Consider the following 16,467-nt stretch of genomic DNA (forward strand, 5'->3'; position numbering starts at 1 on the left):
AGAATATTGTCGGGAGGCCAAATATTTCACCTGCTTAAAATACGAATTTTGCTTAGAATAGAAGACGTATTTCTCTGAAAAAAAGTTTTTCCTTGTCTAAAAGTCTCTAAACTTTTCAATGAAGTCTGTTTGTCCTTATAGCTAAGTGATTCGACATAAAAATGTGTATCCTAACATGAATGCAAATTTCGTTTTAATGAAGTCAAAATGGATTTAATATTTCTGAAAAAAATCTTCAAAATTAATAAAATGTTTCAACACATTGTTTTAAAGTCATTATACCCTAAACCACATAGTGGTTAGGGTATAATAAGTTTGATCTGCCAAAAAATGAGCCTACAAGAAATATTGATTTTAGACCCCATAAAATATATATCGATCGACTCAGAATCATCTTCTGAGTCGATCTAGCGCTTGGTGTCCGTCCGTCCGTCCGTCCGTCCGTCCGTCTGTCCATGTATTTGTTGTTCACAGGATTTCGGTCGCAATTATTAACCGATTTTGATGAAATTTGGTACAGGGAGTTTTTTTGGGCACAAGGACGAACGTTATTGAATTTGGAAGAAATCGGATCAAATTTAGATATAGCTCCCATATATATGTATTGCCCGATTTCGACAAATGGGGTCACGTTGCACTTTTTTACTAACCGATCGTCGTCAAATTTAGCACAAAATAATCTTCTGTATCACCCTTTAAGTCTGAAAATTTCATCGAAATCGGTTCCGATTTAGATATAGGTCCCATATATATGTATCGCCCGATTTTGCCAAATTAGGTCATAAAACCCCTATTTATCAACCGATCTTACTCAAAGTTGGCAAAATGTAATCTTCTATAGCACTAACTATATGTGCGAAAAATCATCGAAATCGGTTCAGATTTAGCTATAGCTCCCATATATGTACCGCCCGATTTTTCTAAATAAAATAAAACTCAATTGAACAAATAATACAATGTTTGTACTATAATTTTCTCGAAGAGGAGCGGAGCGATTTTTTTTTCTCGGAGCGGAGCGCTTTTTTTTTCTCCGGAGCGGGAGCGGAGCGGAGCGAAAAAATGGACCGCTCCGGATCCCTGCTTTAAACTACGAATACAAATTTTGCTTAGCATAGAAGATGCATTTCTCTAAAATAAAGTTATTTTCCTTGTCCAAAAGTCGATAAACTTTTCAATGAAGTCCTATTGTCTTTATAAATGATTTGACTTAAAAATGGGTATCTTAACATGAAAGAAAAAATTTATAGGTTAAGGTCAACTTGACTTTAATAATTCAGAAAAATTCTTTAAATTTAATGAAATTGTCTTTAAATTTGTTGTCTTTTTGCATCTTGACTACAAAGCAAAAAATCGTTCAAATATGGGACATGTTTTTCAAAAATTTATTTTAAAGAAGTTTTTTACTTCAAACATAGCATAATTTCTACTGGAAGTCGAGTCCTAATTTGGAAAATAAAGTTGCCGTTAACTCGTTTTTAAAGGACTTTGATAGCATATGAAGAAAAAAAGCTGAGAAAGCGAAAAATTAAAATTTGCTTCCTAGAAGCAAGTACACAAAACCTAAATTTAAAAGAGAATTGTGTCTTAAAAGTATCCTTACTTGTATTCTAAGCTTCTTTGGCTCGGAATCAATACCAAATTTTTTAAAGTAAAGACAAAATCTTTCGAACCGAGTATGCTTTTTTTTCAGTGTATACGGCCGTAAGTTCGGCCAGGCCGAAGCTTATGTACCCTCCACCATGGATTGCGTAGCAACATCTACTGAAGACTGTCATCCACAATCGAATTACTAGGGTTGCGGTAACACTTGCCGATGGCAAGGTATCTTAAAACTTCCTAACACCGCAATATATACCACATAGTCCATACGTGGTATATATTAAACTAAAAAAGGCCGATTAAATACGTATATAATTAAGTTTAAAGTTTCTATAGAAATAAAATTTTGACAAAATAAAATGTTGACAACATTTTCTATAGAAGTAAAATTTGGAAAACATTTTCTATAGAAATAAAATTTCTATAGAAATAAAATTTTTACAAAATTTTCTATAGAAATAAAATTTTGATGAAATTTTTTATAGTAATAAAATTTTGACAAAATTTTCTATAGAAATTAGAATTTTAACAAAATTTTCTATAGAAATACAATTTTAACAAAATTTTCTATAGAAATAACATTCTGACAATGTTTTCCATAAAAATAAAATTTTGGTAGATTATTTTTGGCTCGAGTGTCAACCATGAATATGAACCGATATGGACCAATTTTTGTGTGATTGGGGATCGGCTATATATAACTATAGACCGATATGGACCAATTTTGGCGTGGATGTTAGCGGCCTTATACTAACACCACGTTGCAAATTTCAACCGGATCGGATGAATTTTGCTCCTCCAAGAGGCCCCGGAGATCAAATCTGGGGAACGGTTTATATGGGGACTATATATAATTATGGACCGATATGGACCAATTCTTGCGTGTTTGTTAGAGACGACATGGACCAATTTTGGCATGGATATTAGCGGCCTTATACTAACACCATGTTCAAAATTTCAACCGGATCGGATGAATTTTGCTCCTCCAAGAGGCTCCGGAGGACATATCTGGGAATCGATTTATATGGGGGCTATATATAATTATGGACCGATATGGACCAATTTTTGCATGGTCATTAGAGAACATATACCAACACCATGTACCAAATTTCAGCCGGATCGAATGAAATGTTCGTTTCTTAGAGGCTCCGCAAGCCAAATCGGGGGATCGGTTTATATGGGGGCTATATATAATTATGGACCGATGTGGACCAATTTCTGTATGGTTGTTAGAGACCATATACTAGCACCATGTACCAAATTTCAGCCAGATCGGATGAAATTTGCTTCTCTTAGAGCAATCGCAAGCCAAATTTGGGGGTCAGTTTATATGAGGGCTATACGTAAAAGTGGACCGATATGGCCCATTTGCAATACCATCTGACCTACATCAGTAACAACTACTTGTGCCAAGTTCCAAGTCGATAGCTTGTTTCGTTCGGAAGTTAGCGTGATTTCAACAGACGGACGGACGGACGGACATGCTCAGATCGACTCAGAATTTCACCACGACCCAGAATATATATACTTTATGGGGTCTTAGAACAATATTTCGATGTGTTACAAACGGAATGACAAAGTTAATATACCCCCATCCTATGGTGGAGGGTATAATAACTCGCATTTTATACATATAGATAGAAGATATATAGATATAAACTTTATATAGCTCCCAACAAATTTGAAAGACTGCAGATGGTATCAAAATGGTGCAGGGTATAATATAGTCAGCCCCGCCTGACTTTCGATTTTCCTTACTTGTTTTAATTGAATAGAGATACCAATAAATATGTAATATACAATACAAATTGTACCGTAAAAAAAAACAAACTGATTTATTTATTTATTTCAATCTATTGGACTATTTTCTTATTTAAATTAACAAATTATTTTCTACTTTTTTGTCCACAAAAATGTACAATGGCTATATTCCGATTGTCGCTTCCAACATTAATGTGGCCCTTTTTGCTTTGCTTCTTTGTCTGCTTATTTTCAATTGTTTCCTACGGATGATGTTTCCCTCCTCCTCGTTGGTCTGTGCTTAAAGTACAATTTACGATTAAAGCTTCCCCGCTGAGCTAAACATGTAAATGGGAAAGCAGCTATGCCATTTTGGTTGGTAGAAAAACAGGATTTTTCTTATTTCCTCTCGGAAAGCATTGTTTGACGGACTGTTTTTTAGGGCAGATATTTGATCATTGTCAGGACAATGACTAGTCGTCATTACCAACGACAAAGATATTCGCTGCATGGCAATGACAGTGCCATGTTGTGGTGGGTCCTTTAAAGGAGGTGTGAACCACTGGCAAATTCAAATTCCATGTGTTAAATACAAAACGAATGGAAAATACAAACCCGGAAATTTTCGAGATGATTGTCTATAATTTCATCAATGGACTGGTGGTATTCGGTGCATACGTATTAACCATGAACATTAAAGAAGAGACCAAGGAATTCTTGCTTATATTATCCTGCGTGATTCGGTTATTTGAGGAACGTCCTATTTGTCGCTGTTGCGTTCCATTGTTGTTTGCAAATTTTACGTCGCAGTTTTATGATAAGAAAATATTGGCATGCGAACACATCATAATTTTCGTTCCTTTATTGAGGATAGTACAGAAACCATCTTTCGGTCAATCACGAGAATTGCCAAACAAAAAGGGATAGATATAATTGGATAGGTTCCATATAGACCGATACCCACACGGACGAAAAAAAGACTGTTTTTCATATGTTTGGGTGTAAAAATTATATGTTTGGAATTCACATTTTTTAACACAATATTTTAATATAATGTTCATAAACTAGCATAACATGTTTGGGACATATATGTTAATATGTTAGAACATATTATGTTTGGGATATAAAATGTTTGTAAATATAATATGCTTAGATTCAAACATATATTAATTTAGAAATAGCCTACAAACATATATGTATTTAGAAAGAGAGACATAGAGAGTATCCCAACAAAAAAATTTGGAAGTTCTTCCAAAGGCACAACTTTAAAAGCACTTCCAGAAGATGTACTCCCAATGTTGTTTTTTATTTTAACTACACAGGAAGTTCTTTTCATTCATTTTTTGATAATATGTTTTTTTTCATATTTTTGATAAGTAATTTTAACTTTTTATACCCTCCACCATAGGATGGGGGTATATTAACTTTGTCATTCCGTTTGTAACACATCGAAATATTGCTCTCAGACCCCAGTATATATATTCTGGGTCGTGGTGAAATTCTGAGTCAATCTGAGCATGTCCGTCCGTCCGCCCGTCCGCCCGTCCGCCCGTCTGTTGAAATCACGCTAACTTCCGAACGAAACAAGCTATCGACTTGAAACTTGGCACAAGTAGTTGTTATTGATGTAGGTCGGATGGTATATTAGTCCAATTTTTCGTATAGCACCCATATAAACGGACCCCCAAATTTGGCTTGCGATTGCTCTAAGAGAAGCAAATTTCATCCGATCTGGCTGAAATTTGGTACATGGTGTTAGTATATGGTCTCTAACAACCATGCAATAATTGGTCTATATCGGTCCACTTTTACGTATAGCCCCCATATAAACGTACCCCCAAATTTGGCATGCGATCAATCTAAGAGAAGCAAATTTCATCCGATCCGGCTGAAATTTGGTACATGGTGTTAGTATATGGTCTCTAACAACCATGCAAAAATTGGTCCATATCGGCCCATAATTACATATAGCCCCCATATAAACCGATCCCCCGATTTGGTTTGCGGAGCCTCTACGAGAAGCAAATTGCATCCGATTCGGCTGAAATTTGGTACATGGTATTGGTATATGTTCTCTAACAACCACGCAAAAATTGGTCCACATCGGTCCATAATTATATATAGCCCCCATATAAACCGATCCCCCGATTTGGCTTGCGGAGCCTCTAAGCAGGGCTGTGGAGCCGGAGTCGGAGTCGGAGTCTTGGAGTCGGAGTCAGAAGATTTTGCTGGAGTCGGAGTCGTAAAAATTTTGCTCGACTCCGACTCCGGCTAAACCAAATTAATCACTTCACATTTTTTGTAGCTAAGCTAGTTTTTACGCAAATTAGTTTCCATTGCGTTATTCATTAGATCAATGTACAGCATGATTGTAAATGAAAATCAACTTCCAATTACGACTATCTTTTTATGTTTCCTAGAATGTTTGACTAGCAGATGGGCTGGATCGATCCATTTTAATGTCCATATCAATTTATTTGAAATATTTCGAACAATCGAAATTATTTTTTTTTTAATTTTATTTTAAGGCCATATACATATGTGGTATATTGACAGAAAATTTTTTCAAAGTTGTTTTTTATAGAAAATTTTGTCAAAATGTTATTTCTATAAAAAGTTTTGTCAAAATTTTATTTCTATAGCAAATTTTGTCAAAATTTTATTTCTTTAAAAATTTATTCGAAATTTTATTACTATAGAAATATTTTTTTCTATAGAAAATTTAGTCAAAATTTTATTTCTATAGAAAAGTGAGTCAAAATTTTGTTTCTATGGAATATTTTGCAAAATTTTATTTCTATAGAAAATTTTGCAAAATTTGGTTTGTTACACAAAATTTTTTCAAAATTTTATTTCTATTGATAACTTTATTTCTATAAATTTAAGTTAAAATTTTATTTCTATAGAAAATTTTGCCAAAATTTTATAGTAATAGATTTTTTTTTATTAGAAAATTTGGTCAAAATTTTATTTCTATAGAAAATTTTGTCAAAATGTTATTTCTATAGAAAATTTAGTCAAAATTTTATTTCTATAGAAAATTTGGTCGAAATTTTGTTTCTGTAGAATATTTTGCAGAATTTTATTTACTACATAAAAATTTTTGTAAAATTGTATTTTTATTGATAATTTTTCAAAATTTTATTTCTATAAGAAAAAATTGTCAAATTTTATTTCTATAGCAAATTTTCTCAAATTTTTTTTTCTTACTGATGCTCACTGATACTCACTGCTATAAAAAATGTATTCAAAATTTTATTACTATACAAATATTTTTTTCTATATCAAATTTAGTCAACATTTTATTTCTATAGAAAATTTAGTCAAAATTTTGTTTCTGTAGAAAATTTTGCAAAATTTTATTTACTAGACAAACATTTTTCCAAATTTGTAGGCTCACTGATACTCACTGCTAAGTCGAAAACTTGTAGAAATGACTCAAATTTTCACATTTTTCAATGAATGAATCATAAATGCATTTTTGCGAAATTCTCTAAATAATTATAAATATTTCCCAAATATTGCCCGAGATTTTCTAGAAGTCTGATTTGAGATTTTATCAAAATGTAGATCTAAATACAAAGTTGTGCAGAGTATATTACAATCGGCCCGCCCGACTTTAGACATTCCTTGCATTTTTATTTTTTGTTAAAATTGTGTTAGGTCCCATAACGTTAGATTTAAATTGTAAGTACATAGATTTTGTAGAAGTATACACAATTTTGTCTAAATCGATTCAGATTCAAATTCATGCATATGGGAATATAAACCTTTATATAGCTCGCAACAAATTTAAAGAATTTGAGATAGTATCAATAATTTTGGTCCACAAATACATATACTGTTGGTATCTTCTCATATTATGATGGGTAATTATATCATTATTTTATTTATTAAACATTGCCCTAAATTTGAAATATAGAGTTCAATTGGCATCTAATGTGAAATTAAGACCTTTTTTTTGCATACATAAATACGATACTTTATATCGATCCACTTACGGTACCCCCACAATAGAACTACAAACTAGTGGTATTAAAATAAGATTTAGTTATATTACCCGGAGTCGACTCCGGAGTCGGAGTCGAGCTGATGAAAAATGCTGGAGTCGGAGTCGGAGTCGGAGTCGAGCAAAATTGGCTCGACTACACAGCCCTGCCTCTAAGAAACGAAAGTTTCATCCGATCCGGCTGAAATTTGGTACATGGTGTTGGTATATGTTATCTAATGACCATGCAAAAATTGGTCCATATCGGTCCATAATTATATATGGCCCCCATATAAATCGATTCCCAGATTTGTCCTCCGGAGCCTCTTGGAGGAGCAAAATTCATCCGATCCGGTTGAAATTTTGAACATGGTGTTAGAATGTCGTCTCTAACAAACACGCAAGAATTGGTCCATATCGGTCCATAATTATATATAGTCCCCTTATAAACCGTTCCCCAGATTTGATCTCCGGAGCCTCTTGAAGGAGCAAAATTCATCCGATACGGTTGAAATTTGCAATGTGGTGTTAATGTAAGGCCGCTTATATCCATGCCAAAATTGGTCCATATCGGTTCATATTCATGGTTGCCACTCGAGCCAAAAATAATTTACCAATATTTTGTTTTTATGGAAAACATTGTCAAAATGTTATTTCTATAGAAAATTTTGTAAAAATTTTATTTCTATAGAAAATTTTGTAAAAATTTTATTTCTATAGAAAATTTTATAAAAATTTTATTTCTATAGAAAATTTTGTAAAAATTTTATTTCTATAGAAAATTTTGCCAAAATTTTATTTCTATAGAAAATTTTTTCCAAATTTTACTTCTATAGAAAATGTTGTCAAAATTTTATTTTGTTAAAATTGAATTTCTATAGAAACTTTAAACTTAATTACATACGTATTTAATCGGCCTTTTTTAGTTTAATATATACTACGTATGGACTACCTTGTAAGTTAGAAGACGATGTTAGAAAGTTTTAAGATACCTTGCCATCGGCAAGTGTTACCGCAACCCAAGTAATTCGATTGTGGATGACAGTCTTCAGTAGAAGTTTCTACGCAATCCATGGTGGAGGGTACATAAGCTTCGGCCTGGCCGAACTTACGGCCGTATATACTTGTTTTATTTAAAATTTGTTAAAAACAGTTTATTAATTCATAAAAGTCTACAAATTATTTAAATTTTGTCGAAAAAAATTTTAAATCCCATCTGAAAAAATTTTGAATTTTTGAAAATATTTGAGGTTAAGCGTTAAAAACAGGAGTTAAAAATTAAAAAATTAAAAATAATAAAAAATTATATAAATTATTTATTTGCCAAAATATTATAGAATTTTTTAATTTACATCCAAAACATTGAATTCGTATCACACCTAAAGAAGTGATGCAAATTCAGTGCACCGGCTGTTGAAATGGAGGACTTCCGTCCTATGACAAGCCCATGTTAAATTCATCGCTTCTGCGCCAGTTTTGCACCACTTGCGGATCCAAAAAGGTCATGTTCATTACTTTTGTGGCGACGCTTTTTTTGCTGGGATGCTGCAATCAAAATAGTGGAAGTAAACAATTGGCGCCTGAAAACTATATCCGCACAAAGAAAATTTAATAATAATTTTTTCTACCAGGTATGTCCGTTCTCTTAAATAGATAAGTGTTTTCACCTCATACGTGAACCATGGTTTCAAGATAGTTTTAATTTTTAAAATCAAAACATTCCGTTTTAATTTTTCATGAAAGTTTCATTCTGTTACCGTCCGTTCACGATTTTGGAACGTAATTTTTCTTATTAGTACAAATACTTTATAACAAAGGTAAATTTCATTCGTCTGAAATTTCGTTTCGGAGCAAAGTATTTTTTTTTGGTGTATATATAACTTGGAAGACATACGTAATAAATATTTGTCATAAAATATAGTTAAATTGGCTTTAGTGCCCTGTTTTTTTTTGAGTGTTCCACCACCATCACGACCAACATATTTGTTTCATTTTTGGGGATTTTATGAATCCAATTAAACATTGACTAATCGTTAGCCATTCATGTCTACCAGTTAATGTAAAGCGTCCTATTCGTTTTCATTTCCTTACAACATTTGCCCTCATCCCACAGCAAATTGTTATTTATTTAAGCCATTACAATCAACAATAACAATATCTTTTATATGGCCAAGTAATTTGAAGAAAGTGTATTTATTTGCAGCTGACTGCTATGCCGGCTATGCTGTTGGTCATTATAAGTCGACATTTAAATGGAATATTGCGATTAAAGGCATTCTGGTATATTCGCCTATTAAATGAGTTTTATACTATTTTAGTATCATACTAATTTATATTCTAGACAATTAGCTATGGAAAAATCCCAGTAGACCAATAAATAGCAGGATATTACACGCAAACAAAAAACGTATGGAAAACGGCTATTGCAAACGTTATTATTTTATTGCTATTCGTTCGAAAAGTTCACATTTTTATCACAAAAAAAAAAAAATTCTTTATAAAATTTTTATTTTTGCAAGAAAAAAGATACACATATATTTATGTTAAATAGGACACATATTTCAAATTAAAAAAATTGTTTGAAGTTGAAATGGTAATCAATTACAAAATTCATTGATACAATTGTATTGTAATCAAATTAAATATCCCAATTAACATTTTAATTAAATAAAACAAAGATCCAATTAAAACTTTAATTTTGAATTTAAAGAAATTTGTTCGGGAATAATTAGATTTTGCACAGAATTTTTTCTCATTCAATCACGAAATTAATAGATCCAAATAATTTTTTAATTGAAACTGCTTCAATCACGAAAATGATAGTATTAGTCACAGAATTAATTAGAAATAAAAAATATATTTAATAAAAAAATTAATTGATATATTGATTTTGGTCAAAAAACGCAATTTGTTTTCTTTTTTAAATTGAGGCAATCAATTAATTATTGTGTTATTTTTTATTTATTATAAAATAATTATATTTTTCTGTTAGATGAAATAATTTTCTTGTAATTTTACATAAGTTTATTCTTATAGGATTATTATATACGAGTATTATTATAGTTCGATTTTGCTTTAGTTTTGAGTGATAATTTAATAAACCAGTGAATAGTATGAAACTAATTCTTTTATTTAATTGAAATATTAATTAAAATAGTAAATATTTTAATTGAAATTGTAAAAATTTCCAATCATTTTCTTAATTGATTATATTTTTGAATTTGATTAAGAAGTTAATTGCATCAATTCATTTTTAATTAATTACGTTTTCAATATCATTCAACTTTTTAATTGTAAATATTGAGGTGATATTTTTTTCTGTGTATACACAGAAAAAAATATCACCAAAATATTTGCAATTAAAAAGTTAATTGAAGTTGAAAATTTTTTCAATTAATAAATTAATTGATACAATTAACTTTTTAATCATGATAGAAACATTACGTTAATTAAGTCAATGATTGAAAATTTTAAAATTTTTAATTAAAAAATTAATTGATACAATTAACTTTTTAATCAAATTCGGAAGACTAATTCAGTTAAAAAAAGTGCTTATTTTTTTAATTTTTAATTAAAAATGTATTTCAAACAATCATTTGTTAATCCAAATAAAAACTCTAAGCCAATTCAGAAAGTAATTACAAATAGTTACCCTTTTTAATTAATAAATTAATTGAGTTTTGCAATCAACATCAATTAAAGTTTCAATTGAATCAATTAAAAAATTAATTGAAATTTGCTAAAAAAATCAATGAATTTTTTAATCAAGAATTTTTTCTATGCCCAATTAAAACTGCGATTGGAAGACCAAAATTCATCTGATTGAGTTGAAATTTGGTATGTGGTGTTAATATATGGCCTCAAATACAAAATGCAAAAATTGGTCGAAATCGGTCCATAATAATATATAGCCCCCATATAAACAGGTCCCCAGATATGAACTCCGGAGCCCCTTGGAAGAGCAAAATTCATCCGATTCGGTTGCCAACATCATGTACCAAATTTCAGCCGGATCGGATGAAATTTACTTCTCTTTGAGGCTCCGCAAGCCAAATCTGGGGATCGGTTTATATGGGGGCTATATATAATTAAGGACCGATGTAGACCAATTTCTGCATGGTTGTTAGAGACCATATACCAACACCATGTACCAAATTTCAGGCGGATCGGATGAAATTTGCTTCTCTTTTAGGCTCCGCCAGCTAAATCTGGGGATCGGTTTATATGGGGGCTTTATATAATTATGGACCGATGTGGACCAATTTTTGCATGGTTGTTAGAGACCATATACAAACACCATGTACCAAATTTCAGCCGGATCGGATGAAATATGCTTCTGTTAGAGGCTCCACAAGCCAAATCGGAGGGTCCCTTTATATGGGGGCTATACGTAAAAGTGGACCGATATGGCCCATTTGCAATACCATCCGACCTACATCGATAACAACTACTTGTGCCAAGTTTCAAGTCGATAGCTTGTTTCGTTCGGAAGTTAGCGTGATTTCAACAGACGGACGGACGGACGGACGGACGGACGGACGGACGGACGGACGGACATGCTTAGATCGACTCAGAATTTCACCACGACCCAGAATATATATACTTTATGGGGTCTTAGAGCAATATTTCGATGTGTTACAAACGGAATGACAAAGTTAATATACCCCCATCCTATGATGGAGGGTATAAAAAGTAATGGAATTTTTTAATTTTTAATTAAAAATTTATTTCAAACAATCAGTTTTTTTAATCAACTAATTCAGTTAGGAAAATAACTGAAAACAGTTTCGTTTTTAATTAAGCAATATCAATTCAATTTTTAGTTGAATCAATAAAAAAATTAATAAAAATTTGCTAATGAAATCAATTAACCTGTTAATCAAGTTCTTTTCTTATGCCCAACTAAAACTGTGATTCGTAATTGAAGACATTTCAATTAAAAATTTAATTGGATCAATTAATTTCGTGAATGAATCAGAAAAATATGTTTGTGCGTAAATTGAACTGTATGCGTTGATGGTCAAATCGGGAGTCCAGTCTAAATGGCGGCCCTATCAAAACATGGACCGATACATACCAAATTTAGCACAGCTTTCTATGGGCCTAAAATATTTCAAGATTTTCAATTTCATGAAAATCGGATGAAAATGACGGCTTCCATGCCCTCAGGAAGTCAAGTCGGGAGATCGGTCTCTATGGGGGCCATATCACAACATGGACCGATTTATACCAGCTTTAGTACAGCTCTTTATAGACCTAAAATATCGCCGAATCGTCAATTTCATGAAATTCGGATGATAATTGCTGCTCCCATGCCTTCAAGACGTCAAATGAGGAGATATGTCTATATGGGGGCCATATCGACACATGATCCGATATAGGCCATCTTCGAACCTGGTCAGTGCAGAAGAAACGAATAAATTCACAGTGTTTTCTTCGTAGCAAGTACACAAAAATTCCAAAGGACTTGAAGAATATTTTCCTGGCAATACGAAAAACTGTCATTTTAGCGGAAGGCTTAGACAGATTCCTTTTCGATAGAAGTCCTATTAAATGGTATGTAAGAGAAAAAATTTTCTCCACGTTACATCTCTCATTCCCATTACGCTTAAATCCAGTCCAATAGTGTCAATATGTTTTACTGCTGTTCAGGAAAATATTCTATAAAACATAATAGCAATAGATTGTTTTGCTTCGTTTTTTTGTGTTGGTTGCAATTATCAGAGGAATTCATGCAATCAACTGTGGATATTAATGTGCTGCAATGCACCGCAGAATATAACAAACCATTTATAATTAATGACTGCAAATGATTATAACACCGGGGAATTGTTTGGAAAATGTTCATTAAAAATATTCAATGATGACATGAGGATTGATAAGCACCTAAACGAACGTTTTCAAACCTTCATTTGCTCTTTTGCACATGTCCCATAACAGGTACAAGTGATTTATGTGAACATAAAACAAGTAAGAAAGGTATAAAGTCGACCGTGGCCGACTATATTATACACAGAAAAAAATTTTTATTCTAAACTCAAAAAAAAAAAAAAAAAAAACGTGAATTCTATATTTCACTAAAGCCACTTGAACTTTAGTTTAGTTCATCGAATTATTATGTTTGTAGAAAGATTCCTTTACTCTAAAATTTTTTTGCGTACATTAGTCAAATTAACTAAAAATCGGGAAAAAATTATACACAAATTAAGCACAAAGATTTACTAAATTCCTCACAACATAGTTCATTATTTCTTAAAATTTTAAAATTTTACTACAAATTCGTTCATCATGAACTTCGTATGTCACTAAAGACATTCTTGCAATTTTGAAGAAAATTCAGAAAAGTTTCAACGGAAAAGCGGTAAAATCTTTTTTTACATACAGCGCACATTACAAAAATTTACAATCTGAATTCATCGCAGTTGCTTTTGTTATAAAATAATTTTATTTTTTCACATGAAAAATTTTCGGAGAACGTAGAGGGCAATCATGTGGTGAAAATGGGGTACATAATTTTTTGATATCCGGTGGGGGAGGGGAATATCCCCCTTGTCCGGCTTTTTCAAAATTGGGCCATAGTTCTCTGGTTTGGTGAATTTTTTTTTTCATTTCATTTATTGAAATTTCCAAGGAAGGTTAGGGGTGATGTCTAGACAAAGCCCCGATACTTTATTTTTCGATATTTGGTCGCGAAGGTGAACCTTTTATACGATTTTTGTTTAAAGTACAGTAAAAAAACAAAAATTCTCTGGTTTACTTGAGATTTACAGAGAACACGTCGTGAGGTTATGAATTTATTATGGGGTACCTAATTTTTTAATATATGTCCGGGAAGGGCGACCTACCCCAATTTACTTGAAATTGGGAGAAGATGATTAAATGTCTGGTTGGGGAAGGGGGTAGTGAAGTCGGGTAGTTTGTGAAATAAATATAAGGTACGTGAATTTACGATATCTGGTGGGGGTGAAGCGAAGGAGGGTGGGTTCCCTTTTGCCCTATTTTTTGAAAATAGAAAGTAAAGGACTGTCGATAAATGGGAACTCGAAAAATAATTTTATGATTTTTCCACAGGCTTCTGCCAGACTTTTTGCAGTAAATAACTAAAATTTACATGAAGTTGACAGGCAACGTAGAGGGTGCTTCATTTTCCGGTATATGTTTGGGAAATGCATGTTCCGTGCCGTGTCCAATACTTTAACAAATGTTAATATGGTAAATTATTAAGTACTTTTACTTTTTCCGATTAGCTAGAATGTATGTTGAGGAGAAGTATACATTCCCTTGACAAACCAGGCTTGAAATTCACAAGGAATGTAGAAGATTGTCCAACGATTTGAATACAGAACAATTAAAAAAACAAACAAGTATATACGGCCGTAAGTTCGGCCAGGCCGAATCTTATGTACCCTCCACCATGGATTGCGTAGAAACTTCTACGAAAGAGTGTCATCCACAAATTTAAACTCACTCGGATGAAATTTGCTCCTCCAAGAGGTTCCAAAACCAAATCTCGGGATCGGTTTATATGGGGGCTATAAATGATTATGGACTGATATGGACCACTTTTGGCATGGTTGTTAAATATCATATACTACCACCACGTACCAAATTTCAACGAGATCGGATGAATTTTGCTTCTCCAAAAGGTACCGGAGGTCAAATCTGGCGATCGGTTTATATGGGAGCTATATATAATTATGGACTGATAGGAACCAATTCCTGCATGGTTGTTGAATACCATATACTAACATCACGTACCAAATTTCAACCGAATGGGAAGAATTTTGCTCTTCCAAGGTGCTCCGGAGGTCAAATCTGGGGATCGGTTTATATGGGGCCTATATATAATTATGGACCGATAGCGACCAATTTTTGCATGGGTGTTTGAGGCCATGTATTAACACCACGTACCAAATATCACCTGAATCAGATGAATTTTGGTCTTCCAAGAGGCTCCGGAGGTCAAATCTGGTGATCGGTTTATATGGGGGCTATATATAATTATGCACCGATGTGAACCAATTTTTGCATGGTTGTTAGAGACCATATATCAACACCATGTACCAAATTTCAGCTGGATCGGATGAAATTTGCTTCTCTTAGAGGGTCTGCAAACCAAATTTGGGGGTCCGTTTATATGGGGGCTATACGTGGACCGATATGGCCCATTTGCAATACCGTCTGACCGACGTCAATAACAACTACTTGTGCCAAGTTTCAAGTCGATAGCTTGTTTCGTTCGGAAGTTAGCATTATTTAAACAGACGGACGGACGGACATGCTTAGATCGACTCAGAATTTCACCACGACCCAGAATATATATACTTTATGGGGTCTTAGATCAATATTTCGATGTGTTACAAACGGAATGACAAAGTTAATATACCCCCCATCCTATAGTGGAGGGTATAACAACAAATTATTGTGACAATTAGAGTATATTGACTTGTTTGAGTTTGTGTCCCACAAGTGAAGATGGATTATAAAGGCTATTTATAGGGTGTTGAATTCACAAATATTTTCGATATTTAATTGGAGAAACTTGGACAGTTTGCCAATAGGTGCAATGCTGTTTCGGATTCATTGTACATACAGTTACACATTCTGTCCACTTGTAATCGTAGAAGGTATCCGTATGATAAACGAGTAGCCTTATAATATGGGCTGTATCTTTCTTATCGATGGTTCCTCCTTTTGGGAAGTTTTTAAGTGCGTTTCCAGTTTTATTGAAGGTTTGGTACCATTGTGAAGTAGGTTCTATTGAATATGACTTGTTCTTTATTACTTTATGGAAATATCCCTCAGGTTTAAGATCAGCGAATTCATTCCCAGGAATCGAAACATAACCGGGTACTCAAATTAGTAGCAAGCTTTTTTATAACCTCCACAATAACTCTGTTATTCCGTTGATACACGTCAAAATATTGGCTTAAGATCCCATAAAGTCGATCTAGCGATGTCCGTCCGTCCGTCTGTTTAAATCACGCTAACTTCCAAACGAAAGAAGCTATCGACTTAAAACTTGGCACTAGTATTTTTTATTGATGTGGGTGATTTGGTATTGCAACTGGGCCATATCACACCACTTTTACGTATAGCCCCTATATAAACAGATCCCCAGATTTCACCTTCGGAGCCTC

The sequence above is a fragment of the Haematobia irritans genome, chromosome 4 (genome assembly GCF_050003625.1).
Source record: "Haematobia irritans isolate KBUSLIRL chromosome 4, ASM5000362v1, whole genome shotgun sequence".
NCBI classification, from domain to species: Eukaryota; Metazoa; Arthropoda; class Insecta; order Diptera; family Muscidae; genus Haematobia; species Haematobia irritans.